The following is a 16,941-nucleotide window of genomic DNA, read 5'->3' on the forward strand; positions in this document are numbered from 1 at the left end:
TAGCATGGAACCAAACTGGCTGAAAACCGGATCCTAGAAAAAGATTACTGTGTTTGCACTGGTGATGGAGCAAAGAAAGGTTATTTCCACGTTAAAATTTAATTTTCTGTATATAAAGATCCCAATACCTACCTACATACATACTTTAAACACCTGTTTTAATACAGTTTGAAGTTGTTAATGAAAAAAACAATGGGCTTGAACTACAACCAAAAGCAGCAAATGTACCACAACTAGGGGCTAACAAAAACCTAGAAAAGATAAAATCTGGTGCATCTATGGATTAACAATCTGTGCAAACTGACCCTAAATTTCCCACTAAAATCCTCTGAGAAAGGTCGGGTGTAAATGCAAGATCTGGCAGCTCTTGGCACCACCATCAGCTATCACAGTTACAAACAAAAAGGTCTATATTGATGTATGTGACAAGAGAGGGGAAAAGAGAAGAGGGGAAACAGTGCTGGCATCAAAAACTACAACACAAATCTGGGCAGCTTTGCTAACATGCACAATCAAATTCTTATGCTCAAAACATTTAGCCTTTGGTCATGTAAAGGGCCTGCCAACATTAGACATTTGAATGATCAGTGTAAAAATTAATAGATTGGATTGCTATTATCTTGTATTATTGGCTGGCTTAACTTCGTTCTGCTTTCACAAGAACAATGACCATGACCATACATGCATTTGTATTCAACATCAAGTAACAGGACTGTGATGTGTGTGCACTGAGCAGGAGGGTAGTATGCAAGAACTCGAGTAGCAAGTGATCACTAGTAAATCTCTACATAAGAGGGTTTGCAAGGCAGCATAGGTGAGTCCTCCACATTAGCAGGAGGTGAAAATAGCAGGTGGGTAAAATATTCACAGGTATTTGGGTTTAGCAACACTTCACTCACCTTTTCTAACAGTTTACATTCTAAATATATGCAAGTAGGTTTAGAAGTATTTTAATAGCAGTGTACGTAAAGTACGCTAAATGTTTAACCTACTATGTACCTTCCCCCCCACCAAGCATGCACTACTTTTGTTCCTATAGCACTCATTTGGAAAACACTGATAATATGTAGTGTAACAAAATTTAGAATTGCTAATCATCATCAAAGAATGCAAACAAAAATGGCCGGCAGTATCTCACAGTCCCACCAACTGACAACACCTTTATTTAGTGGTTTCAAAAGTAACTACAGCCAGGGACTAGGTAATTATAGTATACATATGCCCTATCACATAAGAATGCTGGCTCTGCTTATGCATTGCCAACACACATTATGTATGTGTACCATCTGCCTTTTCTTGAGTATAGAACATGTCAGAGACATGTGTTACAGCATTTTAATCAACCATAAAATGTGAAGGCATAAAAAAATAATGAAATCTCACACACACAAAATCTTTCTTTGTATGCATAATTAAAAAGATTACATTACAAACATAATGAAAAAATTAGAACTTGAGAAATCCCACTAGCAAGATTGCTTACGTCCACAAAGGAATTATTTTCCATATGCTGCAGGATGCTACCTAAATATTACATATATTCTATTTCCCTATATTTAGCCTTTGTAAAACAGGAACCCCGCTGTAAATTCACTGCTTTCTCACCCTGTGTTGTCAGCATCTAAACATAATATAATGACATAGGGTTGATCATGGTTAATTGTTTATACCCTCTTTCATTATTTACCTCTTAAGAGGTGACTTAGCTTTCATGGAAGGCAGTCTCTGATTTCAAATTAATATTCTTCTCACATTCTATCCCCTGCACTGGTAAGCAATATAAAGAACATTTTGTTTCACTGAATGGGACAGAAGGGTGGGGGGGACCCATGGCTTGCGCTGTTGCTTCTGTAATAGCTGGAGTGGAAAACAAGACAGATTTCATATTACTGTAATTAAAAGGCTAAAGATTGGCAAAAAACAATTATATGCCATCTGTAAATAGATCATTACTTTGGATAAATCAATAGCTGGAGCTGAAGCCCAGCTCGCTGAGTAATTACAAAAGTGTTTTCTTTGCAATCTCACAGTAACAAGGCATGTTTGGGAGAAAAGTGTATTCTCCCACTACACTGTGTTAGTATTTCCACCAAGTAGCATTTTCTAGCTTTTAACAGCCAATAACGCCGCCTTGTATGGCATTACAGGAAACCGGCTTGTCCTACCCGCTCTGCTTGCTACTGTTGAGTTTGAACTACAGACCCGATTTATTTTCTGACCTTCTTTTGTATGCAAGCTGTCATGATAGATTGTCCATTCAGCTTTTCACAAGTGCATAATGCCTACTAGATGGTGTAAGTGGTCAAGAATGTGACACTGCTAAATGCCTAAAACAGTCAACAGTGGGACACCCAGGAGTTTTTCCAAGATGCTTCAGTGTGTGAGATATATTCACAAGTTCTGATATGTTGCAGTAAGTAAAAAATAGAGCTCATTGTTGATAATGAACAACTGCTATAGCTATTAAAGGAAAAATTAAACTAAACGGCGCAGTAAATATGCACTATAGTCTTGATTATTTAAGACTACTGAATTCAATTAGCAAGAAGGGAAGCTGTGAGCTCTGCATGGCTAGTATAAATATATTCAATATATAAATGAGGGCAGCAACCAAAAATGCATAAAAAGTGAGACATGGTGCAAAGACCAAATATGAGGAAGGCCTGCCTCCTGTTCCTTATTCGTATTAGCCAGTACGTTTGGTCATCAGAGTGGTAGGCCAATAGCTATGCACACATGCCACATTACCACCTCTTAAAATATTCTTTTGTGGTTATTTGCAACATTATTTGAAGAATGAGCACTGTGACGTTCAATGGATAGTGGAGTTGGAAGATGTAGCTCAGCTGCATTCTGCCCCATAGGAAATGGACAGGGGACTCATTTAGTAATCCGCCATGGTGGATCACACTGTCAAAGAACAGCTATATACACAATACATTTATCTAGCATGTTTACATAGCTCTAGAGGTGTAGAAGGCAGACAATTTTGATGCTGATAGATGTTGAGATTATTCTTGTACCCATGGATAGACTTAGGCTATGTACACACACTAGATTTTTGACGTTGGAAACGATCTTTCACAATTGTTTCCAATGACGAACGACTGCTGTACATACAGCGCATCTTCTATTCTATAGGGGAGGGGAGAACAAGTGAGCGGTCCATTTCCATTGCGGTCATTCATCTTCTGTCATTCATGGATCTGCCAGAATGGATCCATGAACAACATTGGACAGCCTCTACCTCTGTCAGATTCTCGACCGAGACAAGCCCTGAGGCTCGTATCGGCTGAGAATCATCTGATGTGTTTACATTAGTGCAAATTAGTGCATTCAGTGCAAAGAAGAAACTCACATAAAGAGAACATGCAAACTCCACAGATACAGATAGGGTCCCTGCAAAAATTCAAACATGCGACTCCAACACTGCAAAGTTAGGTGCTAGAAACTTGAACCACCATCCTGTGTCACAGCTATCTGTAACATGAATTCCATTTCTCTGGAAGTATCTATTGCAGAGATTTTTGGGTACAAGGAAGGTTAGAAGCCCCCTATAACTGACAGGATGCATTATATGGTGTGGTTTCTGCTTTTTTGTACAGGAATGGTGAGCGGGGAGCAATAAATGACCGGCCAGCACTGTATGATAGATTTAGTTTTGTATCTTTCATGATTAAAATATTGCATTAACAAAATGGGCAACAAATGGTGAGTGCAGAAATTCTTGATTTGATCTTTTTCTTTATTTGCTGCATGTACCTTACGCTAACTAGAAACATTTCAATTTAATTTAATTTTAAATTAAAACTTTTCTGGTTTAAACATACATTTTTAATGTTTGTTTGCATTTCGGCCCGCAAGATTTATTTCAATGTCAGCAGCGGCCCCCAGATGAAAAAAGGTTGGGCACCACTGAACTAGGCAATAGCAATATGGTGGGATAAGGCTTAGTGGCAAGCTCTGAAATTTGCAAAATATGTTAAAACATTGCACTTCTTTTCCCCAGCCCTGGTAGAGTCTATTTAAATATAAATTGTTGCATTGCTAGCTGTTTTTTTACAATTGTTATTGTCTACATGAGCCTGAGCCCTAGGCTACGTATACACGTGCAATAATTGTTGTTGGAAAATAACGTTAAATGACTTAATCGTGAATATTCGTTGATCTGTGATTAATTGTTCAATTTCTAACAATAATTATTACATGTGTGTACCTAGCCTTAGGTAGGTAGGCTAGGTACACAGGCTAGATTTTTGACAACAAACTGAAAGATGAATAAATGAGCACTGTACATATAGCGCTGTTCAGCTCTATAGAGAGGGGAGGATGGAGAACTAGCAAGCGAGAACCATCTTACATAGTTTGTAAAGTTGCTGGCATCTCCCTCTCTCTGAGCCAATGGCAGTCTCAGCCACACATGAAAGAGCTTATCATGTAGGTTGTATATCACAAATCACGTATTTCCCATTTTCTTAGGGTGTTTGTTATCTGATCCAAGAATCTCTTATCTATTGTGAGAGATGCAAAGATGGCAAAGAGACAAAAAAAATTAAACTATGTCATATGCCCACATACATGCAAAAATGAAAGGATATAAGGTCATAGATCCAATGTTCACAATATGCAGGCAGTCATTCATGTTTAAGCAACAAAAGATACAATATGACGTGTTTGCCGAAGAAGGAGAAGGACAAGCAACTGTTTACTGATGTCAGTGACAAAAAGACATTACAATATAAAATATCACATTTTTCTGGATAAGATCTTTTTTGGCGTGTTTGAAAGATGGAAAGCAGAGCTAAGACTCATTTGATGTACAGCCATTTCTAGACCAAATAAAACACATTTATAAAATGTCTGATTATATTTTTTATTCTAGATGTATCTGACTTCAAAAGTTTTTGTAACGAGAAATTTACATATGATATGATTACGTATCCTACACTTATATCAAAGCAAATGTCTGTCCTCTGTTTAATGTGTCTGAAAGTGAGTGTACTATGTTATAAGAGCAGGGGTGATCAGACTAATTAATAACAAAATAGGAAGAAGGGAATACTTCTCTGCTTGCAATAAATCCTTTGAAAGTATGCAAGAGTTCTACTTCTCACTTTTATGTTAATATATAAGTGCCAAAACAATACTGGGCAGGGAGATTGAAAAACTACAGCGTGGACAATGCACAGACATAAACCAGGGCAGATCCTGTTACCCTTAAGAGACAATAAGCCATTTCTTTCTTCTGCACCATACAGTGTATAATGGAGAAAGAAAGTGTAAACTTGTACATAAAACCCTTAGTTTGTAGTCTGCCTGATTTCTATGAACTTCCAGCTCTATAAACAGTGATCACATGCACAGTGGCTTTTGTCAAGTCATTGGGTTTTTTTTCAGTTAATTGTTGCAACTAAACACACACTAAGATGTATATAATTAAATATACTTGTTTGGAATGAGAGTGTGTGATATACTGGGTAGGGCTGCACAATAGTGTGGCTGCAAATATGTATTGCATTAGGAATCCTTTAAAGTGAAGGGGTCTATCTCCTGACCCCGCTGATCATGTCCCCTGTAGTCAAAGACCTGCACTACTGTCCCCCCAGAATGTTTAGCAAGCAGGTCTGACCCTGCGATGGGAGAGTGGGTTCTGGCATCATGACGTCACTCTGGAATGAAGTTTCTTCCCCTTTGATTGACACGCGGCTACCCACGCATGCGCGGGACCTAAAATGATGAATTTAGTGGTCTGAAAGGTTGGGGACCACTGCTTTAGAGTATACATTTTGGAATAAACATAGTCTGTGACAAATATGGGGAAAATTGTAGTATTAGTATTGCACTTTTCATAAACGGAGTAAGAATGAGGGAGATGGATATTTACCAATACACTCACTGATCCTGCCATGAACCCAGTGCTGTTGTCCTGTGCTTCCTATAGTTTCATCAATCTGGCCCTGGTCACCCATGTAAGTTGCAGAACACCTTCCCCTATGTTATAGAGATAGGTAAGTACGAGTGTTTTGTGCAAACCAAACATATCCTTTGCAGAGTAGGAACACTAACCCTTTAAAAATACAGAAAAGCAAGTCAGCATCCCTAAAGGGACAATGTCCACTGGTATAGGGATGTATCAAGAAATGTTCACCTTTTATCATTGTCAGTTTCTTGCTTCTTTGTTACAAAGGATTTCCCTTATAGGTTTACTGGATCACTAGCACTCAATCATTGCCAGGTTGTAAGAGAATACATTAAAGTTAAATGTAAATAGGTTTATACCTTTAGATGTGCAGTCATCAGCAAGGCTTGGCAAAATTATGGTGAGTGTTCTTTACCATTATATTCTGAGCTTCTTTCAGTTCTATGCATACTTTTTTGGTTTTATTGGTATGGTGGATTGGTGGTATACATTCATTGTATTCAGAATATTATTTAATTTTCCTTGTTTAGGTGTTTTTTTGTATAATAAATTTAAAACCAATTTTAAAACAATGCAGTGGCACAGAAAGGTTGTCTGCCCTGGGGCTGGCTCCTAGCACTGATGTTCACATTTATAGAATAAAGCTCACGTCATCCATTCGGTCTACTCTGAAAATTGAAATCCATGATGAATGAAACTGTATTTTGAAGTATTTCAGCTTGTTAAATGAAAACACAATACTCCTTTAGTGATTTACCAGATGAACAACATGGTTTAGCAAGATATTTTTATTATAAATAAAGCTTCAGAAAGCTGATGTTGTTACCAACTTCTGCACCAGTTCAAGCATTTAAAGGAATGCAATAAGATTTTTTTTAGGCTTACAGACACTTTAAGCAACACTGTATCAAATAATTAGCAGTGGTTGATGCTTTATGCACAGTGTTTAGTTCTGGTCACTGTGGCTGAACTTCTGTCAGTCATATACCACTGATTCAATTGGACCTATGGGGAAATTACTAGCAAGCGGTCAAAGGATAAGTTACGCAGATCATCAAGAAGAGAGGAAGTTCTGCATAATTGTTTCTGTTCTGGGACTGCTGTTCTGAGGATTCTAATTTACCAATCTTGAATACTTACAAATAAGTAATTGACAAGATAACAAAAACTAAAAAACAGAGTGCATCACTGCTGGAATCTTTTGTGTATAAATGTACAATGTGTTCCAATGCTCCATGTATAGCCCCAAGCTAAATACTTTAGTGTCCACACATTCAAGTTGATATTCAATCCATGTTAGGTAGTTAGGTGTTAGGTAGAATATATATTTAAAATGTATATATTATTAGGGTGTAATGGCACGTTAAGAATCAATGTTTATCCCTCTACGGATACCACACGCTTATCCAAATGTCACAATCTTAATAGACCTAGATGAAATAGATAGAGATGAAAAAAAGTCCTATAGCATGATACTGCAAGATATAATTGATTTTCAAGAATAAAATAACACTCACAAATAAAAAGTACACCTACTCCATGCACAAACACTATCTCTCTCCTTACACAAAACACTTTCTCTCACGTTAGTCAACTACCGGTAATCTGATTAGTCAGCTGCTGCTTATAGTTTTTATCTTTGGTCTAATAATACTGTGACATTTAGATGAGCAAATGGTGTCTATAGGGAAAGCATTATTTTAGATCCCACCATAGGGTCCATTGGAGATGGTGAATGAGGATCCACTTCAGTATATGGACTGTGAATGATTTTTATTTTAACTGAATGGTTTTATGTCACTTTGTGGATATACTTACATTTATTTACATGGATTGTACCCTTACAACAAATATTTTTTATTATATTTTATATACTGTACATTTTTTTTAGTATATTGTTGACAATTGTTGGTAATTTCTATATCAGCATGCACTCATCATATTTTTATATGTTTATTTCATATTATAAGTAAAAAATCAGTGTTAGCAGCTGTTCCAATACTATATTTAGGGTTGGCGCTCGGGCTTAATTATGATATTGTAAGAGAAATATTGAAATAATAAAGACTAAAAACATGGTGTGAATTAGCACCCTGAGTGGATAGTTCATAATGAATGCGAGGTAACGAAAGGGGCCTATTTTAAATGTTTTTGCACCCACCTTTACCCTGAATTTGCACAATTATAATTATATATGAATAATAATTTTTCTAATAAATTGTGTACTTTTTTGGTAAAAACTGGGTTATTATTGGGTGAAATGATGCATAAATAAACCTCAGAGACATTGAAAGTCAAACAAAGAGACATTGAAGTCAAACAATCCTCAATAAAAAGGGGCAATATTGTTTCATGCCAAGGTTTTAAACCCTCCAGAAAAAATAAAAACAATCTTAAAATCATGTAATATGTATGTAATAAACAAGGCCAGCATGATATGATAAAGACATAAAGTGGTAGCAATTCGGTATTTTGACAGGGGAGAGGTAGATACTTGAGGTACTAATAATAACAGAAAGTGGATATAACTATCCATTATATACCACAATGTTAGTACACACCATGGCCTGCACATTGCAGTCCATTAGTGGTGATGTGTGGGCTGCAGTGTTCAATGGAGTTAATGCTACAAAAAGAATTCCATGATTGTGGGAGAGGCTTGTTACATTACTCTGACAGGTCATGTTAACAAGCTTTTTTCCCTGCTTATTTCTCACATTTAAATGTAATAATTTTATTAGTTTAATAACTAGATTTTTTTTTTATTTTTTCCTGGTTTTAGAGGAAGCATGAATCAGTAGGCCATTTCTTGTTTTACATTGTCAAACTTAATTCTAATTTATATTGTGGGTATTTATAAAAAAATTATGACTTGGCAAATACCATACTTTTAACTGAATTCATATTTTATAATCAGCTCAAAAATCCTTAGGAAGGATTTCATTGGGATTTCATTTCAGCATTAAAAACTACTGATTTATAATTTTTAATGCTTCAGAGCTGCTACATTTAAAGATTACACATCTAGCACTATATATACATATTTTATAGATAAAATATAAATGTAATTGACAGTGGAAGGAAAAGTTTTCTAAGGCTGCCATTGACATTGTGCATGTTATTCCTGACTTTATATTGAACTTTTAGCATCAGTACTAAGCCACTAACCCAGAACAAAAAGGCAGAAAATGGCATCTAATTTTATTTTGACTGTGCTAACATATATAATTGTTTACAGCGAAGGACTCAAAAATGTTAATGCTAGAGGGTCACACCATAGCAACTGTGTAAATAATTTCTTTTACCTTCTTTTTTAAGGTGGGCAGTGATGGCAGTCCACATATTACAAGGAAATGTTTAAAATAACCCACTTTTTCATTTGGTATTTACATGGGTCCACCTTCTGTTCATGTTGTTGGACATCATTTTTAAAGGGTTCCAAATGTTTCTACTGTTAAATAAAGAGTTAGAATGTGATTGCACTTTAATTTTAAACAATCATGGTAACATTGAAGCCACAATGTATTTTGCTTCTTTTCCTTCCCCAGAAAAGCTGGCAGGTCCAGTAAAAGTTTAAAAGATATATTTGGCCCAAAAAAATAGAGTCAACTATTAAACCAGATGAGAAGATTTACAGTACGCAAGAAAAGCAATTCTTATTTATGGTTTTATTTTCAGTTTTACAAGTCTTGGAAGTGTTTGTGATCTTGTGATTCAGTTATAAAGAAACTGTTCAAGACATGGTACAATATATCAAACTAGTAAATAAAGGACTCCGTAATGGGCACTCAGAAACAGAAAACGCCATCTATCTGAAGTTTAAGTGAACCCAGAGAAAATTCAGTTATACCACATGCTGAAAACAAAATGTGCTTCTCTATTTCAATATTACACGAAAAACACAAAAACAATATTTGCTAGCAATGGGAAGAGAATTGTAGTAGTGAAACTGAATTTGAATATTTACTTTGCCAGCTGCTTCATTCTTAACCAGGATTTCTTGTTCTGATGTGCTACATTTAATTTTAATTTAACTGCTCCATCACATAACTATCTATTTTCTAGAAACTAGTTTCTAATAACTAGGTATTATCTCAATGACTTTTCATTGCCATCATCTCCGATTGTAGAAAGTAGATGAAGGAAATTAAGAGAATGGCTGCAACCAAGAGAAGGTATAGTAAAAGAAAAGAGGTCTTGCAAAAAAAAAAAATAAATAAAAAAAAATGAATAAATGAAATAAAGTACTGTTCTTGGGGCAATTACACTCAACATAACCCAGACATATCTAGATTGTTTCTTTACAGAATACCGCCTATTCAAAGTAAAAAATTCTCAAAGTGATTCATGACTTAGAACAATCTAAAACCAACCTGTACTTTGCCCTTAATAGGCAAAATAACAAATTCACTTGAAAGTAGATACTATAAAGTCACTAAAATTCCCAATGTGTGTACAGGAACACCAGGTAATGCACTTTTGGTATATAGGCAAATACATGACACTCCCTCAAGGCTATCTAGTTGTGTCTGGGTTTTTGCATAAAATATAATATTTAGTCAATATACCAATGGGCCTACCAAATCAGTCTCTTCTGTTTCCTGATAAAAGCCATCTGCAGACACAGGGTCCAAATCATTTTGTACATGCTTGTAGAGAGTTTACAGAATGATAATTTTGGAGCTATTGGTATTAGTTCAACAAAATACAGGAAATAGTAAAGCCAAAAACGTTATTTTTATCTAAAAAGTATATTTCTTTTAACAGCATTTAAATAAAGAGTGTGTATTTTCATTATTGCTTGAATCTGCAGACATCTGCAAATGCTTTACTAGCCAGAGGGTAATGTAAGTAGTTGTGATAAAAATAACATAGCTCTAGTCTAATAAAGATCAGCATTTCATTTTCTGTGAATAGAATAACACAGAAATATTCCTAGATAAGATCTGGTGGTCATAAAAATAGCATTAGTGTTGCCAAATCTGACCAGTTTAAGTAGGAGCAGGTGATAATTCTATGGCTATAGCAATGTGCCACTGGCCAGGAGATCTCAGAGGAAACGATGAATAGAATATTATTTGCTTTCTATTGTTATCCCCAAACCCCAAATCCTAAATTTGAAATGTTAACATGCAGTCTGCAATTTTACCATGCAGGCTAGACATCAATTACCTGCCTATGTGATTTACCACTGTAATTTAGGAGAGTAGATCAGATTTTGCAGATCAAAAAAAACAAAGTTAAGTCAGATGTCTTTAACTGCACACTCCTTCCAAGCTAGTGAACTACATACTGCTTCTTGTCCAGTGATTTAAAAAATCACAATCAAATGGTCAGCATTACAACAAGACAACCAGTAGTTTCAAATTTAGGGGCCAGCAATGGAAACATTTATGTTGTTCTCATATCAGGATTCCTTTATTAATAACAATAATTTAGATTAATATATTTATAGCCTGAATTGCAGTAAAAGATTCTGCTACATGTCCTATCTTTGTAGATTCGGTAGTTAAACTTGGACCTTTTTATCCAACACAAAATCTGGCCATTTGCGTAAAGGTTCCCTTCCCAACATATAAAATGGCATTTTATGTATCATCGTTCCATGCTGTGTGTTTACATGCATGTGGTGCATTCAACTCTTTTCCCATTAATTATTATGAATTTTAGAATAGGTTCTATTGCCTTTCACGTACTTTTGTCTACCTTCATAATATCATCTTCAACCCTAGTCAATATACAGGAAGCAACATACATGATGTAACAATAAGTATAATACAATACAGAACACCATGTGTACTTAGCTATATGATTCTGTTGCACAGTTTGTTCAATTTATTTTAAATGCACAACACAGCAAAGCTTTTGTTAGTACTGTACTGGTAAATATATATCTATGCAATACAACTGAAAAAAAGAATATGACCTTCAAAAGTGAATAGTAACTTTCTGACAGACAACGTTTAGCTTATGATGACTCATGATGAATAAGAAGACCGTTTTCTCTAACAGATTATTCCCCCACTCACTCCTTACACTTATTTTTGGAGGCTTAGTGTTGATAAATGATACTCTGGTGCAGCTCTTGCAGCCAACTTAGATTATTGATGAGGTGCATTTTGAAAATAGTACAATAGCAGATAGTAGAGCAGATTTATAGTAAGGGATATCAGGATTGACATTTCATGGAGGAGTTATTCTTCAGGAGATGTACTGATATTTATCCAAGAGTATCCTGCATGTGGAATTAAAGTAAAACAACTTTCAACTTTGTTGTTGTTAGTAAATTTGAAAGTCCAACCCACGTGTAGTCCCTTTAGCTATGTAGGAACATACAGGATAGTAGTATATGTTACACAGCACCATCAAATTATTCAGGAGAAAAGTGCCAACTTTTCAACGCCTAACTTTTCATGTAATAAAATTCTACTATAACACTAATATGATTGATATCCCCTTTACATAAAACTAGGGGAGTGGGATTGCGTTAGACCAGGTAGAGTGAGATGCTAAACCCATGTACTTATGTTGCTTGCAGGGATGAAATAATTATTAAAGAGCTAGATTAATTTGTGTATTTTATCTACGACTAGAGTTTTGCTTGAAAACTTTGGAAAGAGCAGAGATAATATACCAAGTGTTATTTTTCTATTTCAACCATAAAAAGATCTGTATTGATTGGCTAAACTTAATAACAACAATTTTTTAATAAAAAAAAACAGTAGTGTTGTGCAAAGGATAATTAGATATCCTGAATGAAATGCAACATTTGAAATGATTGGAATCTGCATTTTATTTTGACTGACAACCACTTTTTTATAGAAAATAGCAGCCATAAGCATTTTGAGCAATCTATTTTCTTACAACTTACACCTCAGGACAGGTTTCCCATTTACAAATGATTTTACCTTGCAGCTATAGACAATTAACGGAAGCACTTAATTCACCAAATTATTCTTATCACAAACTGTACTGAGCTGTAAATTGTTATGCCACGGGTCAATAAATCCTATTGAAATAATTCCAAGAGAAAAGTTTGACAGTCTTCCTGCAGATTTCATCTGTTTTGTAAAACAAGCACATGGCATTATTATAATAATAAAATGATTAACAGAATGCATCATTGGAGGCAGCTTAGTGTCTATGGTACATACAAATTTACGTCTACCAGTAATGATCCTCAAGCAAATCATTTCCTCAAGGAGATGAGTACATGTTACTTAGGCTAAAACCTTGTATAATTTATTACAGCTTGCCTGTAGAAAATATGTATTATTTTTCTATGACTTCCTTTTGCTATATGACCATATTTAATTTTATTCAGGGTAACTATGTCTATAGGGTTTTTATTTGGGATATGTTTATTTCCATAGTGGTTGAACTTCCAGGACTTTTTTCAACCTAACTAATGAACTAGGAAAATATAAAGTTGGGCATATTGTTATTAGGTATTGTAATTTTCAGGAGAACAAGAAGTTGCTTAAAGCCTAAACCTTTCCCCGTGTTGTCCTGTGTTTTTGTATCTCTTTTTTGTAATAATTCTGTGGTTTATGGAGTCTGAGCTGAAACAAACAAAAACAACTGAAAAAAAATTGAGCAGCAACTCCTCTTTTTTACTTTTTTTTTTATTTTTAGTTTTAATCAAGTAAGGAAGGTTATGTGTGTGTGTGTGTTAGTGTTTTTTGAAAAAAAAAAGTACAAATTTTGGTCTATAATTTTTCAATTTATAATCACACTAAAATTACCTTCTAGTACAAAGCACAGCAAATGTAATTGTTAATGAAATAGTTTTATTTTTTACAATGTTTTAGTTAATGTGTTGACTCAATTGCACAAATAAATAAATAAATAAAATATAAATAGAAAAATATAATAAAAAAACAAAAAAATGAAAATAATATAAAAAATAATAGCTAAAGGGACATGGGGAGAATGTAGCATGAAATATTTACTGTTCTTTAACTGTTATTAAGGGAAACATTAATTACAAAAAAGTGTTTTTTTAATGTGTTGTATTTTTAAATGTATGCAGGCAAGTCAATGAAAAAATAATTGAAATAAAAAAAGTAACATGAAAAATTATAGCTAAGGGGAGAAAGGGATGAAAAAAATAAGAAGGGCAAGTAAAGAAAGCTTTAAAAATGTATGGGTTACTTTTTTCACTAGCCAGGTTGGTTTAGCTGCCATTATTGCCAAAATACCTAAAAATACATAATAACAAAATGCACTGTATAATATTGTTATAATGCATTACCCTGAAGAACATGAAAACAGTGTTTATTTACAGAGGTTGTTTTAGAAAACACTGTTTTAAAATATTGGTCTTTCTGCAATATAGAGTGTGACCCGGTTGTTCCAATGTTAGTGTGACCAGCTGCTCCCAGCAATTACAGGCCCCTAGTCTTGGTGGTGCCTATAGGCACAAGTCTTTGATGCCTAATGAAAATCCCAGCCGTAAGGGGCAATTACCTAACTAGATTGAAAGGGAAAGTATGGTTTATGGTCTTTTATGATTGAATCTTGTCAGCAGGTTCACTTCTTTTATGTCCTTGTACTTACATTACTTAATAACTTTTTTATAAAATAAATAGTGAGTTTTTTAAAATAGTAAAAAATCAATATACTTGCACAGGTAAACCAAGACTAAACATTGACAAGACTGTGCAATAATTGAACAGGCAGCCAAAATGCCAAAAGGAGGAGTGAAGGCAGACTGTACCGCAGAATTCCAAGAGTGCCTCTGATTCAATTTCCGTACATCAGCTCCAACTTTGTGTCACTTGGAATTTGTAATAATAGAATAAAATAATTAGCTGTTTTAATCTGATGTAGGTGGACCATTATGTTGAATTATTCACAGTAATTATTATGAAAAAATACCCCTGTACTCAGTAGAATGTGTCTTTTTCCAATAATTAAGCTGCAAACAGTTTTGATATGTATAGTTTAAGAATTACAATTCAAGGGAAATGTTACAGAATGAATCGACTCATGTTAAGAAGTCTTTCAATCTTGTGACTTTCAATTTAGCAATTTTGTTTTTTTTGGATGAGATGGTAACCCAGTAATTAAAGCATGCTTTACAGAAATTGGAGCTAGAAAGAGATCTTCTATTACAGAGTGTTCTTTCACAGATACACAGTAGGAATTGCTAACAACCCAGGTTTATGGATTTTTCTGACTAAGCACTAGAGCCATGAAGAAAGATGTTTAACCTGTAACACCTGAATTTCAGAAGTAACAGTTTTTTTTACAACTCTTTATAAAAACCCAATAAATTTGTTTAGTTTCTGCTCACAGTGTCAAAGTGTTATATACACATTACTCTTGGTTTCACATATACAAAAAATGTTTGTGGAGTAACTGTTCTTCCTTAACCATACCCACCAAATTCTATGTTTTATTCTTTAAACCTAAACTCCAGACAAACAGCTAAATACAAAGAGAAAAATAATGATGCAATGTTTTACATTTGGTTTACTTAACCAAATATATGTTGTTACATGTGTCCATGTAATGGTAACACATTTCATTTTTCCTTTTATATTCAAGGGTTTATTTCAAATAATGCCTGACAATCCTATTAGCTAGATGTATACACTGGTACATCCTTTCCTATGGTAACAATGCCAAGATGAGCAGTGTCATTTAACGCCACCCTCCTCTGTGCAGCTATGGACTGTTACATTCTATTTGGGATCACTATAGTAAAACTGTGACAATTATAAAATGTTACAAGATGTGCAAGAGTGTATAAAGAAAACAGGATCAACAAAAAAAAACATAGTCAACTTTTAAGTTCAGAGTTCTTTAAAAACTAAGAATTGTTTTGTAAGAGATTAGTTCTTTTTTGGGTATAAAACTAAAGCTTCCCCTGCCTGGGAATTGACCAGAGGAAGAGCAATAGCCTGATCTGCGTTTCGGAAAAAAACTGAAAAAAAGATTAATCAATTTATGGTACCCTACAAAACTTTTTGTAGGGTACTGCAGTAATGACAGATCCAGGAACCTAACATTGCTGCATCCCTCAAACCTGCCATCTTTGCTGCAATTCTTCCAGATCCACTTTGATCCAATTTTGCCTTCGGACAACCACCTGTAACGTTAACTGAAGATCCACAATGCATGGTATGTTCACCGTAACCTGGTGTATATAACCCTCTTACTGCCTCCACCACAAATCTAAACAGAGCTTAAGTAGGTCTATTTTTTTTACCAAACTGGGATTTTTTTTAAATAATTAGTTTAGATTGTGTTTCCAATGAATTAGTTTTACAGATGAGTCTTTTTGACAATATTTTTAGATTTGCATTTTCAGTTCTTTTTCTAGATTTTGTCTTGTGTTGCTTATAACCTAGGAAAGCCAGACTGACAATGGATTCACGAAGGAAACAAAAAAAAAAAAAAACAAATAGCAAAATATTCTGCTTCAGTATTCAATTTCCAAAGAATACAACGTAAAAAGAATAAAGATAGCATGATGAAATCTGCAATATGTTGTATTTGTAATCCAGTAAATTGAAAAAAGGTAATCAAAAACTCATTTGGCATAGTCTTGGATGGATAATCACGGCTCTGTACAACGGTGTAACTAAAGTTAGCCATAGACATTAGGGAATGGTTGGGTATGCAAAGACAATCCAAACACCCTCAGAGATCTGTCTGTAGTTATATGTATAGCCTATAGCAGAAAAAATCCTACAGCAGGCACCCATACAACCAGGCCTTCAAGAGTAAAACAGTGTGGATTATTATTTAATTATGTTTAGGCTGTTCACTTAGCAATATGGGTTTTCCCTTTCAAATGAATATTTCACTAAGCTTAGTGAATGTGGTCAAAATTAAATTTGCAAACAATACCCAATCAAGTGCAAGACAAAAAAAGGCAGGATTTTAATTTGCATATGATCGGATGGTTGAAGTCAGCAGATGTCGGATAGATAGTTCAAAAGATATATAGATATGCCATTTGTTAAAAACGTAGTCTTTCTTGTCAAATCAAAGTGATTCTTTGAAAGATC

The 16,941-nt window shown here is 34.6% G+C and overlaps 1 protein-coding gene across 2 annotated transcripts in view; it reads right to left on the bottom strand.

The window, feature by feature from the left end:
* Positions 1-16,941, bottom strand: part of CSMD2 (CUB and Sushi multiple domains 2) — a 576,326-nt gene that overhangs the window by 484,709 nt on the left and 74,676 nt on the right. The gene's annotated exons all lie outside the window — the stretch shown is intronic.

This window comes from Pyxicephalus adspersus, chromosome 1 (genome assembly GCF_032062135.1).
Source record: "Pyxicephalus adspersus chromosome 1, UCB_Pads_2.0, whole genome shotgun sequence".
In the NCBI taxonomy this organism is placed as follows: Eukaryota; Metazoa; Chordata; class Amphibia; order Anura; family Pyxicephalidae; genus Pyxicephalus; species Pyxicephalus adspersus.